Here is a 13,906-nt window from a genome sequence, read left to right on the forward strand (position 1 = left end):
TAGGCTTGAATGAAGGGCTCTAATTCTTATCAAGAAAGAGCACTTTTTTTGAAATACAGACATATACAGTGGCACATTCTTAAATAAATGGCTTTAAAGTGTAAAAATCTAGTGTCGTGAAACCAAACTGTGATTAAAATTTTAAAGGTTTGATAAATAGCTTTTAAATTAATTGTGTGTGTGTGTGTGTGTGTGTGTGTGTGTGTGTGTGATTTCTGGGTAAAATTTTTCTGGCTTATGGTAGTATCTTTTGTCCAAATAGTTATCGATTTTTATGGTCTTCTGAATATTTTTCAATTTCAGATTATTTCAGGTTTAAGCTGTAGAAAAACAAATTACAACAAATTATGTTGACATAAAAGACTGTAGGTGAATATAAAAATTTAAGTGCTCAGGATCAAAAATAATAAGATCACTGCTAGGAAATTAGAAGAGACTCATCAAAGTAGAAGTAGCAGTGACTGAGGACCATGAAAATGTAAAGGGATCAACGTATGTGATAATAGGCTAATTAAACCTTAGCTTTTCACTGTGATGATTTTATAGCATCTTCTTGTTGCCAGTTTGGAAGCTGCCAGAAAATATTTTCTTAATTACAAAAGGAGACAGTATGTGTGCTACTGTCTCATTCACCACATTTAATGCATGCAGTATTAGGAGACTGGCATGGAGGTTGCAAAGGACCACATTATTCGGAAAGCCCAGGGGATGGTAGGAAAGGAGGGAGAGGATGTGTTTTAAAACAAAACCCAACACAAATTCTCAGAAGAAATACTTAACTAGAATTGGTACAGAAAAAGTCTACTTGTCTTGATAGACTAGCCTGCCCCTGTAATAAAACCTCCCAAAGTCAACAGTTCATAAAGTCTTTTGTTCTAGTAAAAGGGTCTTTAATTTTTAACACAAACTCGTACTTTGGTATGCATGGGCTTAAGTAAAATTAGAAGACATGTATATAATAGGATTTAATGGATTATCATCTGCATTTTCCAAAGATGTCAGCTTCTCTCAGCTCTGATGGAGTAGCACTTAATGTAAATTTAATTTGATGTGATGTATGGAAGGCTTGAGGTGCTACTCCGTGATTCCCTAACTGCCGAGAGAGCCTCTGTGGGTAGCATCTGGATTTGGCGGCTCCACATGCCCCGCAGCATCTACTAACTAGGATTAATGAGGTAGCCTGTTCACCAGTGATCCAAAGGAGGTATGCTACATTTACTCCCAACAATATGAATAGGAGGGCTAGTTTCCTTTGGGGGCACATTGTATGATGAAACTTAATGATGGACTTGATATTAGGTGTAATAAATATACTGCATTGGAAGCACTTTTGCTTTGTCAAACTTAAATGTTATTTAATCATAAAATTGTGTTTGGTGAGTAGGGTTGACTTGAAGATTTTACTGTATGTGTGCGCGGAAGTGTGTGTGTGACAATACTTTTACAGCTAATCCATGTTTTATTTTTTTAAATGAGACTAAAATACGAAATTGCCTCTCATTATTTTAAAAAAATTCAGGGTTGTTTAAAATAACACTCTATTTTTAGAAGTTATTAAACTACCAGAACAGTTTCGTTGCTAACTCTGTGTGTGTGTGTGTGAGAGAGAGAGGTTGTGGGTCTGTGGATATTGTGTGTGTGTGTTTGGTGTGGGTAAATCAGAGACTGCTGATTTAGGCAAAACTTCTTAATCCATTCTCAACTCATTTAGGCATCAAAATTTTATTTTGTCTTTGTGTCTAACTGAGCATTGAATAAAATCACAGCTAATTTCAAATTCCCTTTGTCATCATGGTTTTCAGCCAAAAGTCTATAATAAATGGTCAGAAGATGAGCTGAGACTGAATGAATAGTGAGTGGTATTCATCAGCCAAACATAGAGTCCAGATCCAATTATATGTATTCATTAAGTGATAATGATATCATGGTCTTTAACTAGGAAGAAAAGAGTGTAATTGAATAATAACAGTTGTACAATCCCAACGGAACACACTTTCCATCCCAGCCCAGCGACCCTCAGGGATGAGGCAGGATTGATGGAATTCTATTACTCTTTGATAGATTTATTATGAAAGGCTGAGTGGACTTGCAGCTCCACTTTGTCACTCACACTAATCAGGATCGTAAGGGCCCCGAGCGGGCAGGCTTTTGTATCCCTTTGACAAAGACAAGGTTAGGGGAGGATGACAGACATCCAGACCTTTACAAACCCATACTGCAAGATAAAATGGGCCAGCTGAGCTCTGAGCTGGGACAGAATTTTAATTTGTTTATCAATGGCTCTCACATGTGCAAGACCATAAGGATATTTGTCAGAAGAGTAACACTGAGGCTAAACTCTTTTGTTTGGCAAGTGGAGCTTGGGAAAATATTTATTGAACTGTAAAAAACAGGCTAAATGGGGGGAAAAAGGTATACGCCTAAAGAGACGGGAAATAACTCACATTACTATACATGTGATCTGAGCCTACCAGTTTATTTTGATTTGGACTGAAAAAAATACTTTCACACATTGCTTAAAAAGAAGAAGGTGCTCAGAAGGAATAGTGAGAATTCAATGGAATGAGATTTTTGTTTTCTGCTTCGATTTCTCTGATTTCTACAGAGAATCTAAAAATTATGAAGGGACCAGCAGGTGCATTTTTTAAATGGAGGGGTGGATGTTAATTTGGTGGGTTTTTGTTGTTGCTGGTGTTTATAAATAATATTGTCTAACCTAGCAGCACAAAACAGCCATATTTGCCAAACATGCTTTTTATATGTAAAGAGTACTTTTTTGTGCCTGCCAGCAGGGTTCCAGCAGTAACAGCTATTCAAATTGAAATGCAGCTTGCTCTCCTGTGTCTGTGGTCAGAGCCCACTGGATTTTGGAAACCAGAGAACCGGTTGTGCTCCTGACCAGAGCAGGAATTGAGAAAGGAAGACTGGCAGTCACCAGGCCTGCTTGGCATGGTAGCTGCCAGGGTTTATGTTTTGGTGATTGTTGTTGAATGATCATTATTTGTAATCTCTTTTTCTGCTTGAAATCCCCTTTTATTTTTCAGAATTGTGGTTTGCATTGTAAGAGAAGCTTGTGAATCCAGAGGCTGGGTTGCTGAAGGCCGAATGTGCTCTCCATAAAAACGGAAGCCTGGCCCGCGCCACTCTCTCGCGTGAATCTGCGGTGCCAGCTCCCCTCTGTCGGTTTGGTTTTGTCTCCTGTATCTCTGGGAAGGCAGGCAGACAGCAGTCACCTGTGAATGCAGCCACGATTGGCGTAGCTGCCTCACTGATCAACCTGCTCCGAGAAAGCTACAAAAAGATTATCAGCATTCCCAGTGGCTAAAGGTGATTTTCAAGAAGAGGAAAGAGCTCTTCAAACTGATCTCCTTGAATTTCACTTTAATATTTTGTGCAAGAGAGCACAGAGCGGATGGGTATGAATGTGTTTAAATTTAATGACCAAATGCGGTACAATCTCTGAAAACATGGGGTCTGATTCTGGATCTTCTTTTGGATTCCATTTTTCTCGGGGTTGGACATTCTCCAGAAGGTCAGCCAGGAAACATTGCTGGGTGCCAGGCACCAGCCAGAGGCTCTCAGACCAACAGGCCACTGGGCTCATTTATTCCTCCTAGAAATGGGCACAAGTATAGGGTAATTCAGACCAGTTGGCAAATGCTTGCTTGTCCAATGAAGTTATACCAACCTGTCCGTGCTGATGGCCTGCAAGACTACATCTATTTTATTTGCTCTTCTACAAATAACCCAGCTTAACCAAATCATATCTTGATGGAAGAAATTAGGGTTTATGGAAAATTACACTGAGAATAATTGGGAGTTGGAATTAAAATTCTTAACTTACTTTTAGGGCACTGTCTCATACACATTATGAAGGCATTAAGGGTTTTTTTTTAATTGGAAAGAACGGGAAAGCTCATGTATGAGGAGATTTGTGAAACCTATCTTTAATAGCTTCTTTTAAATGCAGATTTTAAATCTTCCTGTATTGAAGTGTAAACTGACTTAAAAATATTATCTTATTTAGATGGTCTCATCTGAATTTGATGTTATGGAAAGGGGGTAAGATTTGTAATAATAATAGTTTATTATTAATAGTTTATTGATTTATAAGCCTTATGTTAATCCTCACAAAAACCTATGAGGTTAGAAGTATTATTAGCCTCATTTTAGAGATAAGGGGGATGTAGGTTAAGGAAGTGGGATAACTTGGTCAAAGTCACCTAACTAGTAAAAGGCGGGGTTACTATTTGGACTCAGGTCAGTTTCCAAAGCCATTTGTACCTTACCCACTGCACTAGACCACTTCCTGAAATTATGTAGCTTAGCTTGGCCATGTGTTTTATATATATATTTTTCTCCTTGAAAAAAATTACTGAAACTCTAAACTCAGCTTCCTCATCCTTAAAATGGAGATAATCATGCTTACCAAAGAGACTTGTATATAAATGTGTATATGACAATAAAATCCTACTCACAACTAGTTATGTTGAAAAAAAATGGCTTTAACCGAAGCAAGTAACACAGTGGCCAAATCAATCTTTTTTTAGAAAGGTTTTTTAATTAATTAATTTATTTTGGGGGGGGAAGGGAGAGAGAAAGAGAGGGAGAAAAACATCAATGTGTGGTTGCCTCTCACACACCCCCTGCTTGGAACTTGGCTTGCATCCCAGGCATGTGCCCTGACTGGGAATTGAACCAGCGACCCTTTGGTTTTCAGGTCAACACTCAACCCACTGAGCCACACCAGCCAGGGTAATCTTTTTAAAAATACCATATTTTTAATTACTTGACCCTTTTAACACTCTGTAATGACTCTATTCCTCTTAAAACAAGTCCAGCCTCCTTATTCTAGAAAGAAGCCTGGCCACTTCTTATCCATTCAGCCTCTGAACTTATAGGGGCCGAAACTTCAGTCTGGACTCTCTTTTTACTGTTGCCTGTCATGGTAGGCTGGATAATGGCCTCCCAAAGATGTATGTATCCTACTCCCCAGAACCTGGGGAACCTGTGAATATGTTAGTTTATATAGATGTGATTAAGTTAAAGAGATAATCCTGGATTATCCCTGTGGGTCCAGTGATATAATCACCAGGGCCCTTATAAGAGAGAGCCTGTCAGTAGCAGGACATGGGACAATGAAACCCAGAAGGTGGAGTGATGTGAGGAAAGGGCCAGGAGCCCAGGCATACAGAAACTGAAAAGGCAAGAAAACAGACTCTCCTCTGGAGCCTGCAGAAGGCCTGCAGCTCTGCTGGTACCTAGAGTTTATGGACTTCTGACCTCTAGAACTGTAAGAGAATCAATTTGTGTTGTTTTAAACCGTTCCATTTGTGGGGATGCATTACAGAAGCAATAGGAAACCAACTCACTTTTCATGCAGTGATGGTTCCCACGGCCGCTCTTTTGCCCAGGCTGTTGCCCTCACCCGAAGTGTCCCTTCCCTTCTCTCTCCACTTTTCTAAATCTTACTTTCATGCTCAAATCCCATCTAAAACCTATGGCAGGGAAGTTGTTTACCACAGAATCAACAGACCACTTGACCATATTCTGATATGTATTGCTCATTTGTTCATTGATTCCTCAAGAATTTAATACCTACTACTAAGTGCTGGAGACACATGCCTTCAAGAGGCTCATGTCTAAGAAAGGAGGCAACCAGTGACTCATTAATCTACCTATGAGAGAGGGGAATATGGAAGGCTATGGATGTGGAGGGGCACCTGACCTATTTGGGATGGGGAGGGAAGGCCTCTGGAAAAGGTGGTGACTGGGAGGAGTCTAGAAGCTTTAGATCTCAAATTGTTTTCAACCTTAGCATTTCTAAAACGATTGGAGAAGAAGAGAAGAGTGGGTAAGAGTATGGCTCAGGAATTAGCATATCTGCGTTCAGAACCAAGCTTTCCTACTCCCTGATCAGTTTCTCCATCTGTAAAATAGGGATAATGGTAATATTGGTAGCTACCCCATCAGTTGTAATCCGCTTACAGCAATGCCAGTTACATAGTAAGCAGCAAGTGTTTATTAAGTTTTTTTTTTCTTTCTCGGTGCTTTTACTTTGAAACACGAGTAGGTAATCTTATAGGTATACATGAAAAAAGCAGACATGATCACAGGTAAAAGCAAAGAACATCTAACCAGAAAGCAGCTGTTGCACATGAAATTCTAAGTATGACATGTTGCAGGGATGAAAGGAATGGTAATTAGTATTCCCCTCCTTTCTCACCCCCTCCTTCAACAGAATCCACACCAACCTCCTCATAATCCTTCTGTAGAGCAGCCATGTCCTCATGGGCCTCAGAAAACTCTTCTTCCTCCACACCCTCCTCCATGTACTGGTGGGCAAAGGCATGCTTGGCATACATCAGGTCAAACTTGTGGTCCAGGTGAGGCCAGGCCGCAGCAGTAGCTGTGGGGTTGCTCAGCACATACACTACTTGCTTTACTTTGGCCAGGTCTCCACCAGGCACCACAGTGAAAGGCTGGTAATTAATGCCACATTTGAAGCCAGTGGAGCACTGGTCCACAAACTGAATTGTGTGCTTGGTCTTGATGGTGGCAATGGCAGCACTGACATTTTGGGGAACCGTGTCACCACGGTACAACAGGCATCGAGCGATGAATTTACTGTGGCGAGGGTCACACTTCACCATCTGGTCTGCTGGCTCAAAGCATGCATTGGTGATCTCTGCTACAGAAAGCAGTTCATGGTAGGCTTTCTCAGCAGAGATGACAGGGGTGTATGTGGCCAGATGGAAGTGGATGCGGGGATAAGGCACTAGGCTGGTCTGGAATTCGGTCAGATTGACATTCAGGGCTCTTTCAAACCTGAGGGAAGCAGTGATGGAGAGAACAATCTGGCTGATAAGGCGGTTAAGGTTAGTGTAGGTTGAGCGCTCCACATAGAGGTTTCTTTTTTCTTTTTTTAAAAAATATAACCAAACTACTTTGTAATTTCTTTTATTTATTTATTTATTTATTTATTTATCTATCTTTAGAGGGAAAGGAGACAGGGAGAGAAACATCAATGTATGGTTGCCTCTCGTGCGTCCCCTGCTGGGAGTTGGCCTGCAGGGAACCGGCCTGCAACCCAGGCACGTGCCTTGACTGGGAATCGAACCGCGATCGTCTGGTTCGCAGGCCCACGCTCAATCCACTGAGCTACACCAGCCAGGGCCTTCCATATAGAGGTTTCTGTGAAAGATGTCATAGATGGCCTCGTTGTCTACCATGAAGACACAATCAATGTGTTCCGAGGTGGCATGGGTGGTGAGGATGGGGTTTTGGGGCTTAACTACAGCTGTGGAAACCTGGGGGCCTGGGTAAATAGAGAACTCCAGCTTGGACTTCTTGCCATAATCTACAGAGATGCTCTATCAGCAGGGAAGTGAACCTAGGACCAGTTCTCCCACCAAGGCTGTTGAAAACCAAGAAGCCCTAAAAACCTGTGCACTGGTCATTCAGTTTCAAAATTCAGTCCAAGAAGAGATCAATGATCTACTTGTCAATGGTATAGTGTCCTCAGGTAAAGTTATTGGCAGCATCTTCCTTGCCTGTGATTAGCTGCTCAGAGCTGATGGTAGGTACCAGTGTGAACTTCTTCAATGACTGTGGGTTCTGGGTCTACAAACAATGCCCTGGGCACATGCTTGCCAGTGCCTGTCTCACTGAAGAAGGTGTTGAAGGAGTCATCTCCTTGCACCCCCTTGGTGTTGTCACTTGGTATCTGGCCATTGGGCTGGATGCCGTGTTCCAGGCAGTAGAACTCCCAGCAGACATTGCCAATCTGGATACCAGCCTGGCCAATGTGAGTGGAGATGCACTCATGCCTGGCTGCAGGTTAGCAGGTGCAAGAAGCTGAGTAGACAGCAGGTCCAGGTTACTGTCCCTGACAAGTTAAGAGTTGAGGTAAGGAACGTACTCTATTAAGTATTTTTTATCTTTTAAATTATTCAAGGGTGAGTACTGCTGTCATATTGATCTCCTTTTGCATTTCCACAGTGCTAGATACATAAACTGAGCCCTTGAAAGCAGACCTATCAGTCTATTATCTATTTATAATTTTAAAGCCATTTTTGTACTCCCTGAAGGGTAGCACAATGTTTAGAACATACCTACTTTATGATGGCTCACTGGTTTGAAATGGACCACCAGAAAATCTCATCTGTACGCTCACAGTTGAAAATAGTAATGCTTATTTTCTTGCTCTCTTCAGTTAACCACCTTCTAGGTATTTTAATGGGGGACATTCGTTGTTTTAAATAACAGACCTCATGCTTAAAGTATTGCATAGTGGACAGACGAGATGTGTTTACCTTGAAACTAACGGCAGATTTACTGTGACACTGATGACGTACAAGTCTTAAACGGGCCCCTTCTGAGGCCCCGTGCCTAATGTTGTATTTGTAGTGTTGTAGTCTCTTTTTTTCCCAACAGAATCTCTAGAATTACATAAGCCTCATAGTTGTTAATAATGCTACTTACTTTATACTATTGTTGAGAGGATCAGATAAGCTAATTTTAGTAAGCATCTGGTAAGCATTAGTAATTACTTTTAAGGGGAACCTTATGAAGTCTCCAAGGCTGTTAAAGCAAGAATATCAGTTAAGACAGTAGGCTAGAGGAGAAACATCACGAGAGCAAGAACATTCTTGTCTTGTTCACCTCTCTATCCGCAGAACCTTAAAAAGGTCAATGAATATTGTATTCTTAATCACTGTGCCAGGCTACTTCACTTATTATATATTCTTTTATGATCTTATACTTTTATTTTTTGTCTTACTTCTCCAACTAGATTTGATAATAACAGCTTACATTGATATAATACTATGCAGGATTATTTATTCTTTCAATACATATGGCACACCGTAGGTACCTAATAAAAATTTCTTGAATTGAATCATGACTAGACTGTCTAAATGCAAGAGAGAGAGAGAGAGAGAGAGAGAGAGAGAGAGAAACCTAGTCTTTTCTAACGTGTGTGTTTTGACAAAACATACATGGGATAAGTCTAAGGGACATTTTGGCGTAGTGCGAACTACACTGACTACACAAATCGAAGAATCAATACATTGAATACAGTGAGAGATCACACTGGTGTCCTCAGCTTCACAGTTATCCGTCACCTCCTTTGCATAAGCACCCACTACCGAGGGTGCGATGCAGGTGGGCTCGGAAGAAGAAGACAGGTACGTGGCAGGGTGGTAGAAGGACACTGATCTGGGAGTCAGGGGACCTGAGCCTACTACTCTACTCTCAGTTTACCCTCTGCCTAGCTCTATGACTGTGGGCAAATCATCTGACCTCTCTAAGCCTCACTTTGCTCATCTGTGAAATGGCATTAATACCTGCATGCACCACTATACAAGATTATTATATTAAATGATGTATTTTGTGGAAAAAAGTACTTTGTAATTCTTGTCTACCTCAGAACTACTATGTAAAACAAAAACATTTGAAAAAGGAATAGAAGAGCCAAAAGAACACATACAAAATGAGAGAGAGGGAGAGAGAGCCATTTATTCAAAAGGAAAGTTTTAGTTATAGAAAATAAGCAAAAGAAATTGTGTGTATAAATAACATGTGGCAAGAAGAGGAACAACTATACAATAGACAAGTATTTAAAGAAAGAACTAGTGTAGCACCTGGGTTATAATAGGTGCCCATAAATAATTACTAAATGAATTAATAATTCTATATCACATTCTATAAATAAATTACAGTTACTACAGTCTCAGGGGAAAGGACAAAAAATAAAAGCATAATGAAGAGTATAAAATAATGTATAATAAGTGGCAACTTTGGCATGGTAGTTAAGAATACAAAGTGTATTTCTTTGAGGTATATTCTAAATCTGACCATTTCTCCCACCTTCCATCACCTTTCGTTACCTGCACTATTGCAACACATTTTGAGCAGATCATTTTGTTTCTACAGATCTCTCTTTGCCCCCTGCACCCAGTTTATTCTTCCCACAATGGACCGCGTGATCCTTCAGAAGTGCATATCATTTCACATTACTTTCTTACCTTTAGTCCTCCAGCGGCTTCCCATTTTACTTGTCCTAAAACCCTAGGTTTCTCACTGTGGCCTTCTGCCAAGCCCTGTGTGATCTGGCCCCTGCCTCCCTCTCTCCAACCTTGCCCTTTACCACATCCCCCCTCGTTCACTAGGTTTCAGACACATTGGCCTGGCTGGTCTCTGAACAGAAGAAAGTTTTTCCTGCTTCAGGGCCTTTACACTTTCTCTTCTTTCTGCCTGTTCTGCTCTTTCCCTAGATAGTCACACGGCTCACGCCTCACCAGTCAGGTCTCAGCTCAAATGTCACCTGGACGGATGGGGATTTATTCCCCCACCTCCTGCTGGCACTGCCACCCCAGACCTTCATTGTATCACTTTCTGAATGTTACAGAATTCACTTACTAATTTACTTGTTTATTGTAAATGTTGCCTGTTTCCTTTAGAAAAATAAAAGCATCAGGAAGGTGAGAGCTTTATTTTCACCTGATTCCAGCTTCTGTTTTTCTAGTTTTCCTTATAAAGTTATTTTTTTCCTCTCCTTTATGATTTTTGCTTATCGCTTGCTTCACTCCCACTTTAATTTCCCTCCTTTTCATACCCACTTCTCCCATTTAGGGGGGCTATATCACTTTTGGAATTCACAGGGCCCTGCTGTCCCAGTCATTTTAAAAGAATTGTGTTTTCACACAGAGGATTCATATTGCAAAGTTCCCTGGCTCCTTCAACAACACCATTGAAATAACAAATATTTTGCCAGAATTATACAGGCCATAATAATTGGCTCATTCACTTCTTAGAATTCTATGAAATGCTTCCCTATAGCAGACAATGCGGTTTTGCCATGTGGCGTGTGTGTGTGTGTGTGCACTTATCTGGGGACACATGTTAAGTATCGACACTATTCTTGGAAGGAGACAAACCTACGTAAAGCACACTTCACCTTTTCTCATAACCTATATTACCCCATTTCTTTTATCCTAAATAACTGGGATGAAAATGTTTATTTTTATCTTAAACAAAAGAGGCTGCATCTCCTTGGCATGGCCCTTGCTAAGCCCCACCCATTTGCCTGCTCACTACTAATTGGCATGTGTTCTGGTTTTGTGTTCTGGTTTTAGCTGTTCTCTCTCTGTTGCAGTTCATTTTACTCCTCCGTTGCCTAATATAACACTGGAAACTCCTAGCACTGTTTTCTGGGTGAATGCATTGAATTTTCCAAGGGACTCCAGCTCTGTTAAGCATTCTCATCCCTTCTCTCTGGTCCTATAACTTCCCATATATGTCACACTCAACGGCATTGCTCTTCCTTGGTTTTGCAAGTTGTATGTTACTAGCACTTATCCACCACTGCCCAGCCCAGAACACACTGTCAGTGATGTTGGTCAGATGAATGCTTTGTATCTATTTTCTATTTTCCTTTTGAGCTTTTGAGCTTGCTTTTGTTTGGGGACCCACATTTCTACAGGTATAATGAAGGGTAAAGGGGGCATGTGTCACCTTGACCTTCACAGAGAAGACCCTTCCCACAAGACAGATGCCTCTGACTATGCAGTGCAGCTTGTCCATATAAACCTCTTGCATTGTTTGGAGATTCTATCCCGTGCCAATAGTCTAACCACCCACAAGCAGACACATTGCTGTCCAAACAGATGGACAAAGAAGATAGGCAGGCCAAAGCCCATGGATGAACATGAAATGAATTGGTGCAGAAAAGCCAAGGGTATTGAAAATGAATGCTAGTCATCGCTACACAGTGTCCAACATAGGGATGGACCAGTGTGGATGAGGTTTGACACTGAGATGCAAACAAAGGGGAAGTGTGAATGAGTGCAATGAGGTGGAGGTTTTAACAGGTGTATGGAAAGTTTCAAGAGGGTAGGTAGCTCTGAAATGTTTAAGTCAGCTTAGTGGGGGGAGTTAATGTCATCTTCAGTTGGGTCGGTTCTGAGAGTTCACATCTGGCCCAATCACCTATTAAGAGTCATTTATTCATTCAGTGAACAAATGCTGATTGAGCATCTAGCATGTGCCAGATACTGGTAGGGGCCAGGTGGGTGAACACCCAGGAACAAGGCTCACAGTGTCTTTGCCTTATAAAAACTTACATGCCATAATTAATTCTGTAATTAGTTATTTAACTCCAGTTAAAAATATTATGGAGGAGAAGTACGGGAAACTAAATTGACAGATCATGGAGGCTCTCGGTGTGGAAGATCGGGAAAGATGGCTCTAAGGAAGTGATGTTTAGGTTGAAATCTGAAGAACGTGCAGGAGTTGAAGGGGGAGTAGGGTGTGGTGGGGCAGAGAACATTCCTGACCTAATAATATCCATTTTATAATGTGCCTTTGAAGTGGCAATTTGCTGTTTGAATGCTTCAGAAGGGGAACTCACTTCCTCCAGAGGCAACACTTGGATATCTCTGTCAGTAGTTATCATCTTCATTTTGAATCGAAATTTATCTCTCTGAACCTTTGGTCTTATATCTACTTCTTGGGACTCTGTAGAACAAGCCAGCCCTGTCTCGTCCCTCAGGTAAGTTATTTAACCTCTCTAAGCCTCCTCAATCTTTTTTCACTTATAATTGGGGATAATCAATAGTTGAGAGAGAAAAATAAAAAAAACAGTTGATAGAGTGGATGTGAAGATTACTTGAAAGAATGTATATGAAGTGCTTGGTTCAGTGCCTAGAACATACTAAGTGAGTCACGTGCTCAACAAATGCTAACTATTAGCATTATTATTACACAAAATATATTTGTGTACTTGTCTCTATTACTGGGTTGTATACTCCTCAAGGATAGTGACCATGGACAAAGCATGGATTTTGGAATCAGGAAAGTCTCAGTTCAAAGAGTGGCTGTATGTACTAATTCTAGATATGTGACCCAATTATTATAAAGGTGTAAAATTTTAAAAATGTGTAAATAACTATTTCTGTCATTACAACTCTAAATTATTATAAGGAATAAAAGAGATAATCTAAGTAATGATACTAGCACAATACATTGCATTTCATAATTAATGCTCAATTAATGTATTTCTTTTCTTCTTTATGATTCCACAGTAATTTCTTTGGAACATAGTTGCTTACTTGTGCATTTATAATCTGCACCTATCTACTTCCAAAAATATTAGGCCTACCAAGTAATAGCTCATAAATATTTGTGAGTGAATGAAATGGACGAATGAAACGGGCAGTGAATACAACTCGTCAATCAACCTTTCTCATATGAGAAGTGGTGAAGATTTTCTGCACCAAAAAGTGGATGCTCAGTGTCTTATAGATGAAGGTGGGGGAGCTTGCAGAAGACCCATCCAGGTACTGATGCTGGTCTTCTGGGTCTAGGGGCCTGGCTCATGCCTCAAGCTACCTGTAATGAAAAGTCTGTTGTCTTCCACCTGTTTCATGGATCTGTCCTGAGGATTAATGAGATAATGTCTGAAGAGCCTTGTGAAGCCTTTGGAAGGAAGTTGTAGGTAAAAGCCTCATTCTACTGAATTCAGTTTCTGAAAAGAGCTCTAAATAACAAAGTTGTAGTCAGCTTGTATTACATGGCTTTAAAAAATATTATTTTTTTGGTATTTGATTACAGCCAGTTTAGACACTGAACTAGCCTGTGAGATACGTTCTTTCTCAGGTCCTAACACTTTTTTTTAAGGAAGAAACCTTCTTTATTATAATTGCTGTGCTGAATCAGAGTGGCCGGAAGGAACCAGTAACCCTAATGAATGAGCGACTTGTGGCAGGGAAGAAGAACCTCCCAGCGCAGGCATGTGGGGTCTGGGCATCACCAAGAGAGCAGGGAGAGCCAAGGAGATGGCTAAGTGGTGTAGGCACTGCTCAGAAAGAAACTGCCCCCCACTGCAGTGAGCTCTACCAATCCT

General features: G+C 40.7%; 1 pseudogene; it reads right to left on the minus strand.

Annotated features, from left to right (window-relative positions):
- Window positions 1–6,196: 6,196 nt before the first annotated feature.
- Window positions 6,197–9,501, minus strand: LOC118985180 (tubulin alpha-1B chain-like; annotated as a pseudogene).
- Window positions 9,502–13,906: the final 4,405 nt, after the last annotated feature.

This window comes from Sturnira hondurensis, unplaced genomic scaffold, assembly GCF_014824575.4.
Source record: "Sturnira hondurensis isolate 20B ecotype Veracruz unplaced genomic scaffold, ASM1482457v3 Scaffold0000648, whole genome shotgun sequence".
Lineage (NCBI taxonomy): Eukaryota > Metazoa > Chordata > Mammalia > Chiroptera > Phyllostomidae > Sturnira > Sturnira hondurensis.